This window comes from Hyla sarda, unplaced genomic scaffold, assembly GCF_029499605.1.
Source record: "Hyla sarda isolate aHylSar1 unplaced genomic scaffold, aHylSar1.hap1 scaffold_555, whole genome shotgun sequence".
NCBI lineage: Eukaryota > Metazoa > Chordata > Amphibia > Anura > Hylidae > Hyla > Hyla sarda.
The window spans coordinates 138,661-158,241 of NW_026610567.1; the positions used below are offsets into that span (position 1 = coordinate 138,661).

The 19,581-nt window shown below is 46.1% G+C and overlaps 9 non-coding genes across 9 annotated transcripts; all 9 read right to left on the reverse strand.

The window, feature by feature from the left end:
* Positions 1–721: 721 nt before the first annotated feature.
* On the reverse strand, positions 722–912 carry LOC130339814 (U2 spliceosomal RNA). The gene has a single exon (XR_008880067.1). It is a non-coding gene; the product is annotated as a U2 spliceosomal RNA (small nuclear RNA).
* A 2,067-nt stretch (positions 913–2,979) lies between these two features.
* Positions 2,980–3,170, reverse strand: LOC130339816 (U2 spliceosomal RNA). Its single transcript, XR_008880069.1, has one exon. It is a non-coding gene; the product is annotated as a U2 spliceosomal RNA (small nuclear RNA).
* A 2,072-nt stretch (positions 3,171–5,242) lies between these two features.
* LOC130339818 (U2 spliceosomal RNA) lies at positions 5,243–5,433 on the reverse strand. Its single transcript, XR_008880070.1, has one exon. It is a non-coding gene; the product is annotated as a U2 spliceosomal RNA (small nuclear RNA).
* Positions 5,434–7,508: 2,075 nt separating this feature from the next.
* On the reverse strand, positions 7,509–7,699 carry LOC130339819 (U2 spliceosomal RNA). Its single transcript, XR_008880071.1, has one exon. It is a non-coding gene; the product is annotated as a U2 spliceosomal RNA (small nuclear RNA).
* A 2,072-nt stretch (positions 7,700–9,771) lies between these two features.
* LOC130339820 (U2 spliceosomal RNA) lies at positions 9,772–9,962 on the reverse strand. Its single transcript, XR_008880072.1, has one exon. It is a non-coding gene; the product is annotated as a U2 spliceosomal RNA (small nuclear RNA).
* A 2,069-nt stretch (positions 9,963–12,031) lies between these two features.
* On the reverse strand, positions 12,032–12,222 carry LOC130339847 (U2 spliceosomal RNA). The gene has a single exon (XR_008880097.1). It is a non-coding gene; the product is annotated as a U2 spliceosomal RNA (small nuclear RNA).
* Positions 12,223–14,297: 2,075 nt separating this feature from the next.
* On the reverse strand, positions 14,298–14,488 carry LOC130339821 (U2 spliceosomal RNA). The gene has a single exon (XR_008880073.1). It is a non-coding gene; the product is annotated as a U2 spliceosomal RNA (small nuclear RNA).
* Positions 14,489–16,560: 2,072 nt separating this feature from the next.
* Positions 16,561–16,751, reverse strand: LOC130339822 (U2 spliceosomal RNA). The gene has a single exon (XR_008880074.1). It is a non-coding gene; the product is annotated as a U2 spliceosomal RNA (small nuclear RNA).
* A 2,066-nt stretch (positions 16,752–18,817) lies between these two features.
* Positions 18,818–19,008, reverse strand: LOC130339823 (U2 spliceosomal RNA). Its single transcript, XR_008880075.1, has one exon. It is a non-coding gene; the product is annotated as a U2 spliceosomal RNA (small nuclear RNA).
* Positions 19,009–19,581: the final 573 nt, after the last annotated feature.

Below are 19,581 nucleotides of genomic sequence, written 5' to 3' on the forward strand. Positions count from 1 at the left end.
TACAGTCTAAAGTATAGATCTCAAAGTCTGTGCACAGAATTTAGCAAGGGCCTCGCACCTTCTGATGCATCAGGTAGGTGCACAATAGCATAGCCTAACCCTCTGTACTTTGGTCTATATTGATGCGGGACATAGACAGCCAGCTGATGACCAATCCATTAGTGCAATGGATGGCTGGAAGCATTTGTCTTTGCCTTTGCAATACCACAGAAGCAATGCATGGTCAATGTACAGCAATGACACACCTGTGTGAACAGCCAGGAGACCCCCCCCATGTTATGTTACATAGTTACATAGTTAGTACGGTCGAAAAAAGACATATGTCCATCAAGTTCAACCAGGGAATTAAGGGGTAGGGGTGTGGCGCGATATTGGGGAAGGGATGAGATTTTATATTTCTTCATAAGCATTAATCTTATTTTGTCAATTAGGAACATTCAGCACCCACCCGCTATCAAGGCAGCTGCCTATCATGTCATGCCCTACCTGCACAGGTGTGCTGGCTACTCAAATGATCCAATTAAGGAGGCCATTTAGTCAGCAGCAGCAGAAGTCCTGTGCCTGGACGCTCCAACAGCGGCCAGACACAAGCAGAAGCAGCAGCAGCAGCACCACCTTTTGTTTTTTGGCTGCAGCAGCAAGGCCCACAGGGCTGGCTAGCTGGCTAGCCAGCAAGCAGGTAGCAATGAAAGTAGGAATCTTTCTTTTTAACCCTGTAAGGGGGTGGTGCACTGTACCCGAAGATACTGCCATATCGGGTCAATGCATAGGGCGACGGAAGCAAGCTTCGAAATCGGCCCCCGTTCTCAAAAATCCATTTAATATATGGTCCCCAGATAGGGGACGTATCAGATATTAAACTGATAAGAACAGATACTACACTTGATCTTAGCCAAAAGGCCGAGAAGCGATAACCGTGAAAGGGGCGGGCCCAACAAGGTCCCCTTCATGGGCACTATCACTGCTTGCTGTCAGGGAGGCTGCCAGACAATTTTCCATGCACACTCTGGGCTGGGGGGCAGTCAACCACCAGTACACACAGCAGAACCTAAACCCATACCATTATTGCTAAGCAGCAAGACAGGGGCCCATTGCACTCCCACGGGGCCTTTTTAAATGCAATCCATAACCCGGATTTGCCAGGAACCCTTCTTACTCCTCCTACTTGCATGTGACACTGGGCTTAGGATCTGCATAGGAAACACACACACAAGCACACACCTACCTTTGTTGCCTGCAGATGCCTCCTTGGCTGTCCCCAAACGGTATCAAACCAACACCCACGGGAAGCTGTAAGCATAGAGGACATGCCTGCACCCCATTGGACTTACCTGTGTGGGTTAAATCCGGGTTATTTGACAACCTATGGCGGTGATGGTTCTGCTCAGGCAGAGCAGTGCTGATGCTCCTCATAAAGCTGTCGCTGCTGTGAAGGTTCTAGGTGACATCACAAATCCCTATGGTTACATACACAACAAAGCTGGGTTGTTGTTGTTTACACTCTGCAAGGCCTGTGGAAGTGAGTGACATCATAGCACTGTAGTTCTGAGGGTTCTAGATGGATGCAACAATCTCCTGTTGCTTCTATGAAGGCCATAATAGACGACATCACCAAACAGCTCCATAGTCACATACACAGCAAAGGAGAGATGTTGTTTACACCTAGTGATGTCAGTGGTATTGAGTGACATCACAGCACAGTGCTAAGGCTCCTGGGCCTGGACACAGCAGCGGCTGCAATATCTCAACGGAGAATACGTTTATATATATGTGTGTGTGTGCGCGTATATATATATATATATATATATATATATATATATATATATATTTCTCCGCCGAAATCACTTTTAAACCCATTTCCACCTTTTTTTCCCTTCTCTTCCTCTTACTTTTTTTTCACGTTTTTTTACGTTTTTCTCCTTTTCGCCTCTTTTCTGGGCGTATTATTCTTCTTTTTCTTCTTTTTTTTCGTCTAATGCATACCCCATCAGTGCAGCAATGCTTATTCAATACCGCCAGCAGATGGAGACACTGGGGGATAATTTTCTAAGGATTTATACTGATTTTTCCTGTCTGAATTTGTCGCACAGAAAGTTGCAGGCCAAATATGTGTGACATTTCTGCGACTTTAGCTTCTAGAGCATTTTTACAACATTATACATAGGTGCTGAATACATAAAAAGCGACTGTTCAGCGACAGACAAGTCGCATCGGCTGAAAGTAGGCCAGAATGTCAGTCCATGTTGGAGCAGGTTAGATACAGTCTAAAGTATAGATCTCAAAGTCTGTGCACAGAATTTAGCAAGGGCCTCGCACCTTCTGATGCATCAGGTAGGTGCACAATAGCATAGCCTAACCTCTGTACTTTGGTCTATATTGATGCGGGACATAGACAGCCAGCTGATGACCAATCCATTAGTGCAATGGATGGCTGGAAGCATTTGTCTTTGCCTTTGCAATACCACAGAAGCAATGCATGGTCAATGTACAGCAATGACACACCTGTGTGAACAGCCAGGAGACCCCCCCCATGTTATGTTACATAGTTACATAGTTAGTACGGTCGAAAAAAGACATATGTCCATCAAGTTCAACCAGGGAATTAAGGGGTAGGGGTGTGGCGCGATATTGGGGAAGGGATGAGATTTTATATTTCTTCATAAGCATTAATCTTATTTTGTCAATTAGGAACATTCAGCACCCACCCGCTATCAAGGCAGCTGCCTATCATGTCATGCCCTACCTGCACAGGTGTGCTGGCTACTCAAATGATCCAATTAAGGAGGCCATTTAGTCAGCAGCAGCAGAAGTCCTGTGCCTGGACGCTCCAACAGCGGCCAGACACAAGCAGAAGCAGCAGCAGCAGCACCACCTTTTGTTTTTTTGGCTGCAGCAGCAAGGCCCACAGGGCTGGCTAGCTGGCTAGCCAGCAAGCAGGTAGCAATGAAAGTAGGAATCTTTCTTTTTAACCCTGTAAGGGGGTGGTGCACTGTACCCGAAGATACTGCCATATCGGGTCAATGCATAGGGCGACGGAAGCAAGCTTCGAAATCGGCCCCCGTTCTCAAAAATCCATTTAATATATGGTCCCCAGATAGGGGACGTATCAGATATTAAACTGATAAGAACAGATACTACACTTGATCTTAGCCAAAAGGCCGAGAAGCGATAACCGTGAAAGGGGCGGGCCCAACAAGGTCCCCTTCATGGGCACTATCACTGCTTGCTGTCAGGGAGGCTGCCAGACAATTTTCCATGCACACTCTGGGCTGGGGGGCAGTCAACCACCAGTACACACAGCAGAACCTAAACCCATACCATTATTGCTAAGCAGCAAGACAGGGGCCCATTGCACTCCCACGGGGCCTTTTTAAATGCAATCCATAACCCGGATTTGCCAGGAACCCTTCTTACTCCTCCTACTTGCATGTGACACTGGGCTTAGGATCTGCATAGGAAACACACACACAAGCACACACCTACCTTTGTTGCCTGCAGATGCCTCCTTGGCTGTCCCCAAACGGTATCAAACCAACACCCACGGGAAGCTGTAAGCATAGAGGACATGCCTGCACCCCATTGGACTTACCTGTGTGGGTTAAATCCGGGTTATTTGACAACCTATGGCGGTGATGGTTCTGCTCAGGCAGAGCAGTGCTGATGCTCCTCATAAAGCTGTCGCTGCTGTGAAGGTTCTAGGTGACATCACAAATCCCTATGGTTACATACACAACAAAGCTGGGTTGTTGTTGTTTACACTCTGCAAGGCCTGTGGAAGTGAGTGACATCATAGCACTGTAGTTCTGAGGGTTCTAGATGGATGCAACAATCTCCTGTTGCTTCTATGAAGGCCATAATAGACGACATCACCAAACAGCTCCATAGTCACATACACAGCAAAGGAGAGATGTTGTTTACACCTAGTGATGTCAGTGGTATTGAGTGACATCACAGCACAGTGCTAAGGCTCCTGGGCCTGGACACAGCAGCGGCTGCAATATCTCAACGGAGAATACGTTTATATATATGTGTGTGTGTGCGCGTATATATATATATATATATATATATATATATATATATTTCTCCGCCGAAATCACTTTTAAACCCATTTCCACCTTTTTTTCCCTTCTCTTCCTCTTACTTTTTTTTCACGTTTTTTTACGTTTTTCTCCTTTTCGCCTCTTTTCTGGCGTATTATTCTTCTTTTTCTTCTTTTTTTTCGTCTAATGCATACCCCATCAGTGCAGCAATGCTTATTCAATACCGCCAGCAGATGGAGACACTGGGGGATAATTTTCTAAGGATTTATACTGATTTTTCCTGTCTGAATTTGTCGCACAGAAAGTTGCAGGCCAAATATGTGTGACATTTCTGCGACTTTAGCTTCTAGAGCATTTTTACAACATTATACATAGGTGCTGAATACATAAAAAGCGACTGTTCAGCGACAGACAAGTCGCATCGGCTGAAAGTAGGCCAGAATGTCAGTCCATGTTGGAGCAGGTTTAGATACAGTCTAAAGTATAGATCTCAAAGTCTGTGCACAGAATTTAGCAAGGGCCTCGCACCTTCTGATGCATCAGGTAGGTGCACAATAGCATAGCCTAACCCTCTGTACTTTGGTCTATATTGATGCGGGACATAGACAGCCAGCTGATGACCAATCCATTAGTGCAATGGATGGCTGGAAGCATTTGTCTTTGCCTTTGCAATACCACAGAAGCAATGCATGGTCAATGTACAGCAATGACACACCTGTGTGAACAGCCAGGAGACCCCCCCCATGTTATGTTACATAGTTACATAGTTAGTACGGTCGAAAAAAGACATATGTCCATCAAGTTCAACCAGGGAATTAAGGGGTAGGGGTGTGGCGCGATATTGGGGAAGGGATGAGATTTTATATTTCTTTTATATTTCTTCATAAGCATTAATCTTATTTTGTCAATTAGGAACATTCAGCACCCACCCGCTATCAAGGCAGCTGCCTATCATGTCATGCCCTACCTGCACAGGTGTGCTGGCTACTCAAATGATCCAATTAAGGAGGCCATTTAGTCAGCAGCAGCAGAAGTCCTGTGCCTGGACGCTCCAACAGCGGCCAGACACAAGCAGAAGCAGCAGCAGCAGCACCACCTTTTGTTTTTTGGCTGCAGCAGCAAGGCCCACAGGGCTGGCTAGCTGGCTAGCCAGCAAGCAGGTAGCAATGAAAGTAGGAATCTTTCTTTTTAACCCTGTAAGGGGGTGGTGCACTGTACCCGAAGATACTGCCATATCGGGTCAATGCATAGGGCGACGGAAGCAAGCTTCGAAATCGGCCCCCGTTCTCAAAAATCCATTTAATATATGGTCCCCAGATAGGGGACGTATCAGATATTAAACTGATAAGAACAGATACTACACTTGATCTTAGCCAAAAGGCCGAGAAGCGATAACCGTGAAAGGGGCGGGCCCAACAAGGTCCCCTTCATGGGCACTATCACTGCTTGCTGTCAGGGAGGCTGCCAGACAATTTTCCATGCACACTCTGGGCTGGGGGGCAGTCAACCACCAGTACACACAGCAGAACCTAAACCCATACCATTATTGCTAAGCAGCAAGACAGGGGCCCATTGCACTCCCACGGGGCCTTTTTAAATGCAATCCATAACCCGGATTTGCCAGGAACCCTTCTTACTCCTCCTACTTGCATGTGACACTGGGCTTAGGATCTGCATAGGAAACACACACACAAGCACACACCTACCTTTGTTGCCTGCAGATGCCTCCTTGGCTGTCCCCAAACGGTATCAAACCAACACCCACGGGAAGCTGTAAGCATAGAGGACATGCCTGCACCCCATTGGACTTACCTGTGTGGGTTAAATCCGGGTTATTTGACAACCTATGGCGGTGATGGTTCTGCTCAGGCAGAGCAGTGCTGATGCTCCTCATAAAGCTGTCGCTGCTGTGAAGGTTCTAGGTGACATCACAAATCCCTATGGTTACATACACAACAAAGCTGGGTTGTTGTTGTTTACACTCTGCAAGGCCTGTGGAAGTGAGTGACATCATAGCACTGTAGTTCTGAGGGTTCTAGATGGATGCAACAATCTCCTGTTGCTTCTATGAAGGCCATAATAGACGACATCACCAAACAGCTCCATAGTCACATACACAGCAAAGGAGAGATGTTGTTTACACCTAGTGATGTCAGTGGTATTGAGTGACATCACAGCACAGTGCTAAGGCTCCTGGGCCTGGACACAGCAGCGGCTGCAATATCTCAACGGAGAATACGTTTATATATATGTGTGTGTGTGCGCGTATATATATATATATATATATATATATATATATATATATATATTTCTCCGCCGAAATCACTTTTAAACCCATTTCCACCTTTTTTTCCCTTCTCTTCCTCTTACTTTTTTTTCACGTTTTTTTACGTTTTTCTCCTTTTCGCCTCTTTTCTGGGCGTATTATTCTTCTTTTTCTTCTTTTTTTTCGTCTAATGCATACCCCATCAGTGCAGCAATGCTTATTCAATACCGCCAGCAGATGGAGACACTGGGGGATAATTTTCTAAGGATTTATACTGATTTTTCCTGTCTGAATTTGTCGCACAGAAAGTTGCAGGCCAAATATGTGTGACATTTCTGCGACTTTAGCTTCTAGAGCATTTTTACAACATTATACATAGGTGCTGAATACATAAAAAGCGACTGTTCAGCGACAGACAAGTCGCATCGGCTGAAAGTAGGCCAGAATGTCAGTCCATGTTGGAGCAGGTTTAGATACAGTCTAAAGTATAGATCTCAAAGTCTGTGCACAGAATTTAGCAAGGGCCTCGCACCTTCTGATGCATCAGGTAGGTGCACAATAGCATAGCCTAACCCTCTGTACTTTGGTCTATATTGATGCGGGACATAGACAGCCAGCTGATGACCAATCCATTAGTGCAATGGATGGCTGGAAGCATTTGTCTTTGCCTTTGCAATACCACAGAAGCAATGCATGGTCAATGTACAGCAATGACACACCTGTGTGAACAGCCAGGAGACCCCCCCCCATGTTATGTTACATAGTTACATAGTTAGTACGGTCGAAAAAAGACATATGTCCATCAAGTTCAACCAGGGAATTAAGGGGTAGGGGTGTGGCGCGATATTGGGGAAGGGATGAGATTTTATATTTCTTCATAAGCATTAATCTTATTTTGTCAATTAGGAACATTCAGCACCCACCCGCTATCAAGGCAGCTGCCTATCATGTCATGCCCTACCTGCACAGGTGTGCTGGCTACTCAAATGATCCAATTAAGGAGGCCATTTAGTCAGCAGCAGCAGAAGTCCTGTGCCTGGACGCTCCAACAGCGGCCAGACACAAGCAGAAGCAGCAGCAGCAGCAGCAGCAGCACCACCTTTTGTTTTTTGGCTGCAGCAAGGCCCACAGGGCTGGCTAGCTGGCTAGCCAGCAAGCAGGTAGCAATGAAAGTAGGAATCTTTCTTTTTAACCCTGTAAGGGGGTGGTGCACTGTACCCGAAGATACTGCCATATCGGGTCAATGCATAGGGCGACGGAAGCAAGCTTCGAAATCGGCCCCCGTTCTCAAAAATCCATTTAATATATGGTCCCCAGATAGGGGACGTATCAGATATTAAACTGATAAGAACAGATACTACACTTGATCTTAGCCAAAAGGCCGAGAAGCGATAACCGTGAAAGGGGCGGGCCCAACAAGGTCCCCTTCATGGGCACTATCACTGCTTGCTGTCAGGGAGGCTGCCAGACAATTTTCCATGCACACTCTGGGCTGGGGGGCAGTCAACCACCAGTACACACAGCAGAACCTAAACCCATACCATTATTGCTAAGCAGCAAGACAGGGGCCCATTGCACTCCCACGGGGCCTTTTTAAATGCAATCCATAACCCGGATTTGCCAGGAACCCTTCTTACTCCTCCTACTTGCATGTGACACTGGGCTTAGGATCTGCATAGGAAACACACACACAAGCACACACCTACCTTTGTTGCCTGCAGATGCCTCCTTGGCTGTCCCCAAACGGTATCAAACCAACACCCACGGGAAGCTGTAAGCATAGAGGACATGCCTGCACCCCATTGGACTTACCTGTGTGGGTTAAATCCGGGTTATTTGACAACCTATGGCGGTGATGGTTCTGCTCAGGCAGAGCAGTGCTGATGCTCCTCATAAAGCTGTCGCTGCTGTGAAGGTTCTAGGTGACATCACAAATCCCTATGGTTACATACACAACAAAGCTGGGTTGTTGTTGTTTACACTCTGCAAGGCCTGTGGAAGTGAGTGACATCATAGCACTGTAGTTCTGAGGGTTCTAGATGGATGCAACAATCTCCTGTTGCTTCTATGAAGGCCATAATAGACGACATCACCAAACAGCTCCATAGTCACATACACAGCAAAGGAGAGATGTTGTTTACACCTAGTGATGTCAGTGGTATTGAGTGACATCACAGCACAGTGCTAAGGCTCCTGGGCCTGGACACAGCAGCGGCTGCAATATCTCAACGGAGAATACGTTTATATATATGTGTGTGTGTGCGCGTATATATATATATATATATATATATATATATATATATATATATATTTCTCCGCCGAAATCACTTTTAAACCCATTTCCACCTTTTTTTCCCTTCTCTTCCTCTTACTTTTTTTTCACGTTTTTTTACGTTTTTCTCCTTTTCGCCTCTTTTCTGGGCGTATTATTCTTCTTTTTCTTCTTTTTTTTCGTCTAATGCATACCCCATCAGTGCAGCAATGCTTATTCAATACCGCCAGCAGATGGAGACACTGGGGGATAATTTTCTAAGGATTTATACTGATTTTTCCTGTCTGAATTTGTCGCACAGAAAGTTGCAGGCCAAATATGTGTGACATTTCTGCGACTTTAGCTTCTAGAGCATTTTTACAACATTATACATAGGTGCTGAATACATAAAAAGCGACTGTTCAGCGACAGACAAGTCGCATCGGCTGAAAGTAGGCCAGAATGTCAGTCCATGTTGGAGCAGGTTTAGATACAGTCTAAAGTATAGATCTCAAAGTCTGTGCACAGAATTTAGCAAGGGCCTCGCACCTTCTGATGCATCAGGTAGGTGCACAATAGCATAGCCTAACCCTCTGTACTTTGGTCTATATTGATGCGGGACATAGACAGCCAGCTGATGACCAATCCATTAGTGCAATGGATGGCTGGAAGCATTTGTCTTTGCCTTTGCAATACCACAGAAGCAATGCATGGTCAATGTACAGCAATGACACACCTGTGTGAACAGCCAGGAGACCCCCCCCCCATGTTATGTTACATAGTTACATAGTTAGTACGGTCGAAAAAAGACATATGTCCATCAAGTTCAACCAGGGAATTAAGGGGTAGGGGTGTGGCGCGATATTGGGGAAGGGATGAGATTTTATATTTCTTCATAAGCATTAATCTTATTTTGTCAATTAGGAACATTCAGCACCCACCCGCTATCAAGGCAGCTGCCTATCATGTCATGCCCTACCTGCACAGGTGTGCTGGCTACTCAAATGATCCAATTAAGGAGGCCATTTAGTCAGCAGCAGCAGAAGTCCTGTGCCTGGACGCTCCAACAGCGGCCAGACACAAGCAGAAGCAGCAGCAGCAGCACCACCTTTTGTTTTTTGGCTGCAGCAGCAAGGCCCACAGGGCTGGCTAGCTGGCTAGCCAGCAAGCAGGTAGCAATGAAAGTAGGAATCTTTCTTTTTAACCCTGTAAGGGGGTGGTGCACTGTACCCGAAGATACTGCCATATCGGGTCAATGCATAGGGCGACGGAAGCAAGCTTCGAAATCGGCCCCCGTTCTCAAAAATCCATTTAATATATGGTCCCCAGATAGGGGACGTATCAGATATTAAACTGATAAGAACAGATACTACACTTGATCTTAGCCAAAAGGCCGAGAAGCGATAACCGTGAAAGGGGCGGGCCCAACAAGGTCCCCTTCATGGGCACTATCACTGCTTGCTGTCAGGGAGGCTGCCAGACAATTTTCCATGCACACTCTGGGCTGGGGGGCAGTCAACCACCAGTACACACAGCAGAACCTAAACCCATACCATTATTGCTAAGCAGCAAGACAGGGGCCCATTGCACTCCCACGGGGCCTTTTTAAATGCAATCCATAACCCGGATTTGCCAGGAACCCTTCTTACTCCTCCTACTTGCATGTGACACTGGGCTTAGGATCTGCATAGGAAACACACACACAAGCACACACCTACCTTTGTTGCCTGCAGATGCCTCCTTGGCTGTCCCCAAACGGTATCAAACCAACACCCACGGGAAGCTGTAAGCATAGAGGACATGCCTGCACCCCATTGGACTTACCTGTGTGGGTTAAATCCGGGTTATTTGACAACCTATGGCGGTGATGGTTCTGCTCAGGCAGAGCAGTGCTGATGCTCCTCATAAAGCTGTCGCTGCTGTGAAGGTTCTAGGTGACATCACAAATCCCTATGGTTACATACACAACAAAGCTGGGTTGTTGTTGTTTACACTCTGCAAGGCCTGTGGAAGTGAGTGACATCATAGCACTGTAGTTCTGAGGGTTCTAGATGGATGCAACAATCTCCTGTTGCTTCTATGAAGGCCATAATAGACGACATCACCAAACAGCTCCATAGTCACATACACAGCAAAGGAGAGATGTTGTTTACACCTAGTGATGTCAGTGGTATTGAGTGACATCACAGCACAGTGCTAAGGCTCCTGGGCCTGGACACAGCAGCGGCTGCAATATCTCAACGGAGAATACGTTTATATATATGTGTGTGTGTGCGCGTATATATATATATATATATATATATATATATATATATATATATATTCTCCGCCGAAATCACTTTTAAACCCATTTCCACCTTTTTTTCCCTTCTCTTCCTCTTACTTTTTTTTCACGTTTTTTTACGTTTTTCTCCTTTTCGCCTCTTTTCTGGGCGTATTATTCTTCTTTTTCTTCTTTTTTTTCGTCTAATGCATACCCCATCAGTGCAGCAATGCTTATTCAATACCGCCAGCAGATGGAGACACTGGGGGATAATTTTCTAAGGATTTATACTGATTTTTCCTGTCTGAATTTGTCGCACAGAAAGTTGCAGGCCAAATATGTGTGACATTTCTGCGACTTTAGCTTTTAGAGCATTTTTACAACATTATACATAGGTGCTGAATACATAAAAAGCGACTGTTCAGCGACAGACAAGTCGCATCGGCTGAAAGTAGGCCAGAATGTCAGTCCATGTTGGAGCAGGTTTAGATACAGTCTAAAGTATAGATCTCAAAGTCTGTGCACAGAATTTAGCAAGGGCCTCGCACCTTCTGATGCATCAGGTAGGTGCACAATAGCATAGCCTAACCCTCTGTACTTTGGTCTATATTGATGCGGGACATAGACAGCCAGCTGATGACCAATCCATTAGTGCAATGGATGGCTGGAAGCATTTGTCTTTGCCTTTGCAATACCACAGAAGCAATGCATGGTCAATGTACAGCAATGACACACCTGTGTGAACAGCCAGGAGACCCCCCCCATGTTATGTTACATAGTTACATAGTTAGTACGGTCGAAAAAAGACATATGTCCATCAAGTTCAACCAGGGAATTAAGGGGTAGGGGTGTGGCGCGATATTGGGGAAGGGATGAGATTTTATATTTCTTCATAAGCATTAATCTTATTTTGTCAATTAGGAACATTCAGCACCCACCCGCTATCAAGGCAGCTGCCTATCATGTCATGCCCTACCTGCACAGGTGTGCTGGCTACTCAAATGATCCAATTAAGGAGGCCATTTAGTCAGCAGCAGCAGAAGTCCTGTGCCTGGACTCTCCAACAGCGGCCAGACACAAGCAGAAGCAGCAGCAGCAGCACCACCTTTTGTTTTTTGGCTGCAGCAGCAAGGCCCACAGGGCTGGCTAGCTGGCTAGCCAGCAAGCAGGTAGCAATGAAAGTAGGAATCTTTCTTTTCAACCCTGTAAGGGGGTGGTGCACTGTACCCGAAGATACTGCCATATCGGGTCAATGCATAGGGCGACGGAAGCAAGCTTCGAAACCGGCCCCCGTTCTCAAAAATCCATTTAATATATGGTCCCCAGATAGGGGACGTATCAGATATTAAACTGATAAGAACAGATACTACACTTGATCTTAGCCAAAAGGCCGAGAAGCGATAACCGTGAAAGGGGCGGGCCCAACAAGGTCCCCTTCATGGGAACTATCACTGCTTGCTGTCAGGGAGGCTGCCAGACAATTTTCCATGCACACTCTGGGCTGGGGGGCAGTCAACCACCAGTACACACAGCAGAACCTAAACCCATACCATTATTGCTAAGCAGCAAGACAGGGGCCCATTGCACTCCCACGGGGCCTTTTTAAATGCAATCCATAACCCGGATTTGCCAGGAACCCTTCTTACTCCTCCTACTTGCATGTGACACTGGGCTTAGGATCTGCATAGGAAACACACACACAAGCACACACCTACCTTTGTTGCCTGCAGATGCCTCCTTGGCTGTCCCCAAACGGTATCAAACCAACACCCACGGGAAGCTGTAAGCATAGAGGACATGCCTGCACCCCATTGGACTTACCTGTGTGGGTTAAATCCGGGTTATTTGACAACCTATGGCGGTGATGGTTCTGCTCAGGCAGAGCAGTGCTGATGCTCCTCATAAAGCTGTCGCTGCTGTGAAGGTTCTAGGTGACATCACAAATCCCTATGGTTACATACACAACAAAGCTGGGTTGTTGTTGTTTACACTCTGCAAGGCCTGTGGAAGTGAGTGACATCATAGCACTGTAGTTCTGAGGGTTCTAGATGGATGCAACAATCTCCTGTTGCTTCTATGAAGGCCATAATAGACGACATCACCAAACAGCTCCATAGTCACATACACAGCAAAGGAGAGATGTTGTTTACACCTAGTGATGTCAGTGGTATTGAGTGACATCACAGCACAGTGCTAAGGCTCCTGGGCCTGGACACAGCAGCGGCTGCAATATCTCAACGGAGAATACGTTTATATATATGTGTGTGTGTGCGCATATATATATATATATATATATATATATATATATATATATATATATATATTTCTCCGCCGAAATCACTTTTAAACCCATTTCCACCTTTTTTTCCCTTCTCTTCCTCTTACTTTTTTTTCACGTTTTTTTTACGTTTTTCTCCTTTTCGCCTCTTTTCTGGGCGTATTATTCTTCTTTTTCTTCTTTTTTTTCGTCTAATGCATACCCCATCAGTGCAGCAATGCTTATTCAATACCGCCAGCAGATGGAGACACTGGGGGATAATTTTCTAAGGATTTATACTGATTTTTCCTGTCTGAATTTGTCGCACAGAAAGTTGCAGGCCAAATATGTGTGACATTTCTGCGACTTTAGCTTCTAGAGCATTTTTACAACATTATACATAGGTGCTGAATACATAAAAAGCGACTGTTCAGCGACAGACAAGTCGCATCGGCTGAAAGTAGGCCAGAATGTCAGTCCATGTTGGAGCAGGTTTAGATACAGTCTAAAGTATAGATCTCAAAGTCTGTGCACAGAATTTAGCAAGGGCCTCGCACCTTCTGATGCATCAGGTAGGTGCACAATAGCATAGCCTAACCCTCTGTACTTTGGTCTATATTGATGCGGGACATAGACAGCCAGCTGATGACCAATCCATTAGTGCAATGGATGGCTGGAAGCATTTGTCTTTGCCTTTGCAATACCACAGAAGCAATGCATGGTCAATGTACAGCAATGACACACCTGTGTGAACAGCCAGGAGACCCCCCCCATGTTATGTTACATAGTTACATAGTTAGTACGGTCGAAAAAAGACATATGTCCATCAAGTTCAACCAGGGAATTAAGGGGTAGGGGTGTGGCGCGATATTGGGGAAGGGATGAGATTTTATATTTCTTCATAAGCATTAATCTTATTTTGTCAATTAGGAACATTCAGCACCCACCCGCTATCAAGGCAGCTGCCTATCATGTCATGCCCTACCTGCACAGGTGTGCTGGCTACTCAAATGATCCAATTAAGGAGGCCATTTAGTCAGCAGCAGCAGAAGTCCTGTGCCTGGACGCTCCAACAGCGGCCAGACACAAGCAGAAGCAGCAGCAGCAGCACCACCTTTTGTTTTTTGGCTGCAGCAGCAAGGCCCACAGGGCTGGCTAGCTGGCTAGCCAGCAAGCAGGTAGCAATGAAAGTAGGAATCTTTCTTTTTAACCCTGTAAGGGGGTGGTGCACTGTACCCGAAGATACTGCCATATCGGGTCAATGCATAGGGCGACGGAAGCAAGCTTCGAAATCGGCCCCCGTTCTCAAAAATCCATTTAATATATGGTCCCCAGATAGGGGACGTATCAGATATTAAACTGATAAGAACAGATACTACACTTGATCTTAGCCAAAAGGCCGAGAAGCGATAACCGTGAAAGGGGCGGGCCCAACAAGGTCCCCTTCATGGGCACTATCACTGCTTGCTGTCAGGGAGGCTGCCAGACAATTTTCCATGCACACTCTGGGCTGGGGGGCAGTCAACCACCAGTACACACAGCAGAACCTAAACCCATACCATTATTGCTAAGCAGCAAGACAGGGGCCCATTGCACTCCCACGGGGCCTTTTTAAATGCAATCCATAACCCGGATTTGCCAGGAACCCTTCTTACTCCTCCTACTTGCATGTGACACTGGGCTTAGGATCTGCATAGGAAACACACACACAAGCACACACCTACCTTTGTTGCCTGCAGATGCCTCCTTGGCTGTCCCCAAACGGTATCAAACCAACACCCACGGGAAGCTGTAAGCATAGAGGACATGCCTGCACCCCATTGGACTTACCTGTGTGGGTTAAATCCGGGTTATTTGACAACCTATGGCGGTGATGGTTCTGCTCAGGCAGAGCAGTGCTGATGCTCCTCATAAAGCTGTCGCTGCTGTGAAGGTTCTAGGTGACATCACAAATCCCTATGGTTACATACACAACAAAGCTGGGTTGTTGTTGTTTACACTCTGCAAGGCCTGTGGAAGTGAGTGACATCATAGCACTGTAGTTCTGAGGGTTCTAGATGGATGCAACAATCTCCTGTTGCTTCTATGAAGGCCATAATAGACGACATCACCAAACAGCTCCATAGTCACATACACAGCAAAGGAGAGATGTTGTTTACACCTAGTGATGTCAGTGGTATTGAGTGACATCACAGCACAGTGCTAAGGCTCCTGGGCCTGGACACAGCAGCGGCTGCAATATCTCAACGGAGAATACGTTTATATATATGTGTGTGTGTGCGCGTATATATATATATATATATATATATATATATATATATATATATATATTTCTCCGCCGAAATCACTTTTAAACCCATTTCCACCTTTTTTTCCCTTCTCTTCCTCTTACTTTTTTTTCACGTTTTTTTACGTTTTTCTCCTTTTCGCCTCTTTTCTGGGCGTATTATTCTTCTTTTTCTTCTTTTTTTTCGTCTAATGCATACCCCATCAGTGCAGCAATGCTTATTCAATACCGCCAGCAGATGGAGACACTGGGGGATAATTTTCTAAGGATTTATACTGATTTTTCCTGTCTGAATTTGTCGCACAGAAAGTTGCAGGCCAAATATGTGTGACATTTCTGCGACTTTAGCTTCTAGAGCATTTTTACAACATTATACATAGGTGCTGAATACATAAAAAGCGACTGTTCAGCGACAGACAAGTCGCATCGGCTGAAAGTAGGCCAGAATGTCAGTCCATGTTGGAGCAGGTTTAGATACAGTCTAAAGTATAGATCTCAAAGTCTGTGCACAGAATTTAGCAAGGGCCTCGCACCTTCTGATGCATCAGGTAGGTGCACAATAGCATAGCCTAACCCTCTGTACTTTGGTCTATATTGATGCGGGACATAGACAGCCAGCTGATGACCAATCCATTAGTGCAATGGATGGCTGGAAGCATTTGTCTTTGCCTTTGCAATACCACAGAAGCAATGCATGGTCAATGTACAGCAATGACACACCTGTGTGAACAGCCAGGAGACCCCCCCCATGTTATGTTACATAGTTACATAGTTAGTACGGTCGAAAAAAGACATATGTCCATCAAGTTCAACCAGGGAATTAAGGGGTAGGGGTGTGGCGCGATATTGGGGAAGGGATGAGATTTTATATTTCTTCATAAGCATTAATCTTATTTTGTCAATTAGGAACATTCAGCACCCACCCGCTATCAAGGCAGCTGCCTATCATGTCATGCCCTACCTGCACAGGTGTGCTGGCTACTCAAATGATCCAATTAAGGAGGCCATTTAGTCAGCAGCAGCAGAAGTCCTGTGCCTGGACGCTCCAACAGCGGCCAGACACAAGCAGAAGCAGCAGCAGCAGCACCACCTTTTGTTTTTTGGCTGCAGCAGCAAGGCCCACAGGGCTGGCTAGCTGGCTAGCCAGCAAGCAGGTAGCAATGAAAGTAGGAATCTTTCTTTTTAACCCTGTAAGGGGGTGGTGCACTGTACCCGAAGATACTGCCATATCGGGTCAATGCATAGGGCGACGGAAGCAAGCTTCGAAATCGGCCCCCGTTCTCAAAAATCCATTTAATATATGGTCCCCAGATAGGGGACGTATCAGATATTAAACTGATAAGAACAGATACTACACTTGATCTTAGCCAAAAGGCCGAGAAGCGATAACCGTGAAAGGGGCGGGCCCAACAAGGTCCCCTTCATGGGCACTATCACTGCTTGCTGTCAGGGAGGCTGCCAGACAATTTTCCATGCACACTCTGGGCTGGGGGGCAGTCAACCACCAGTACACACAGCAGAACCTAAACCCATACCATTATTGCTAAGCAGCAAGACAGGGGCCCATTGCACTCCCACGGGGCCTTTTTAAATGCAATCCATAACCCGGATTTGCCAGGAACCCTTCTTACTCCTCCTACTTGCATGTGACACTGGGCTTAGGATCTGCATAGGAAACACACACACAAGCACACACCTACCTTTGTTGCCTGCAGATGCCTCCTTGGCTGTCCCCAAACGGTATCAAACCAACACCCACGGGAAGCTGTAAGCATAGAGGACATGCCTGCACCCCATTGGACTTACCTGTGTGGGTTAAATCCGGGTTATTTGACAACCTATGGCGGTGATGGTTCTGCTCAGGCAGAGCAGTGCTGATGCTCCTCATAAAGCTGTCGCTGCTGTGAAGGTTCTAGGTGACATCACAAATCCCTATGGTTACATACACAACAAAGCTGGGTTGTTGTTGTTTACACTCTGCAAGGCCTGTGGAAGTGAGTGACATCATAGCACTGTAGTTCTGAGGGTTCTAGATGGATGCAACAATCTCCTGTTGCTTCTATGAAGGCCATAATAGACGACATCACCAAACAGCTCCATAGTCACATACACAGCAAAGGAGAGATGTTGTTTACACCTAGTGATGTCAGTGGTATTGAGTGACATCACAGCACAGTGCTAAGGCTCCTGGGCCTGGACACAGCAGCGGCTGCAATATCTCAACGGAGAATACGTTTATATATATGTGTGTGTGTGCGCGTATATATATATATATATATATATATATATATATATATATATTTCTCCGCCGAAATCACTTTTAAACCCATTTCCACCTTTTTTTCCCTTCTCTTCCTCTTACTTTTTTTTCACGTTTTTTTACGTTTTTCTCCTTTTCGCCTCTTTTCTGGGCGTATTATTCTTCTTTTTCTTCTTTTTTTTCGTCTAATGCATACCCCATCAGTGCAGCAATGCTTATTCAATACCGCCAGCAGATGGAGACACTGGGGGATAATTTTCTAAGGATTTATACTGATTTTTCCTGTCTGAATTTGTCGCACAGAAAGTTGCAGGCCAAATATGTGTGACATTTCTGCGACTTTAGCTTCTAGAGCATTTTTACAACATTATACATAGGTGCTGAATACATAAAAAGCGACTGTTCAGCGACAGACAAGTCGCATCGGCTGAAAGTAGGCCAGAATGTCAGTCCATGTTGGAGCAGGTTTAGATACAGTCTAAAGTATAGATCTCAAAGTCTGTGCACAGAATTTAGCAAGGGCCTCGCACCTTCTGATGCATCAGGTAGGTGCACAATAGCATAGCCTAACCCTCTGTACTTTGGTCTATATTGATGCGGGACATAGACAGCCAGCTGATGACCAATCCATTAGTGCAATGGATGGCTGGAAGCATTTGTCTTTGCCTTTGCAATACCACAGAAGCAATGCATGGTCAATGTACAGCAATGACACACCTGTGTGAACAGCCAGGAGACCCCCCCCATGTTATGTTACATAGTTACATAGTTAGTACGGTCGAAAAAAGACATATGTCCATCAAGTTCAACCAGGGAATTAAGGGGTAGGGGTGTGGCGCGATATTGGGGAAGGGATGAGATTTTATATTTCTTCATAAGCATTAATCTTATTTTGTCAATTAGGAACATTCAGCACCCACCCGCTATCAAGGCAGCTGCCTATCATGTCATGCCCTACCTGCACAGGTGTGCTGGCTACTCAAATGATCCAATTAAGGAGGCCATTTAGTCAGCAGCAGCAGAAGTCCTGTGCCTGGACGCTCCAACAGCGGCCAGACACAAGCAGAAGCAGCAGCAGCAGCACCACCTTTTGTTTTTTGGCTGCAGCAGCAAGGCCCACAGGGCTGGCTAGCTGGCTAGCCAGCAAGCAGGTAGCAATGAAAGTAGGAATCTTTCTTTTTAACCCTGTAAGGGGGTGGTGCACTGTACCCGAAGATACTGCCATATCGGGTCAATGCATAGGGCGACGGAAGCAAGCTTCGAAATCGGCCCCCGTTCTCAAAAATCCATTTAATATATGGTCCCCAGATAGGGGACGTATCAGATATTAAACTGATAAGAACAGATACTACACTTGATCTTAGCCAAAAGGCCGAGAAGCGATAACCGTGAAAGGGGCGGGCCCAACAAGGTCCCCTTCATGGGCACTATCACTGCTTGCTGTCAGGGAGGCTGCCAGACAATTTTCCATGCACACTCTGGGCTGGGGGGCAGTCAACCACCAGTACACACAGCAGAACCTAAACCCATACCATTATTGCTAAGCAGCAAGACAGGGGCCCATTGCACTCCCACGGGGCCTTTTTAAATGCAATCCATAACCCGGATTTGCCAGGAACCCTTCTTACTCCTCCTACTTGCATGTGACACTGGGCTTAGGATCTGCATAGGAAACACACACACAAGCACACACCTACCTTTGTTGCCTGCAGATGCCTCCTTGGCTGTCCCCAAACGGTATCAAACCAACACCCACGGGAAGCTGTAAGCATAGAGGACATGCCTGCACCCCATTGGACTTACCTGTGTGGGTTAAATCCGGGTTATTTGACAACCTATGGCGGTGATGGTTCTGCTCAGGCAGAGCAGTGCTGATGCTCCTCATAAAGCTGTCGCTGCTGTGAAGGTTCTAGGTGACATCACAAATCCCTATGGTTACATACACAACAAAGCTGGG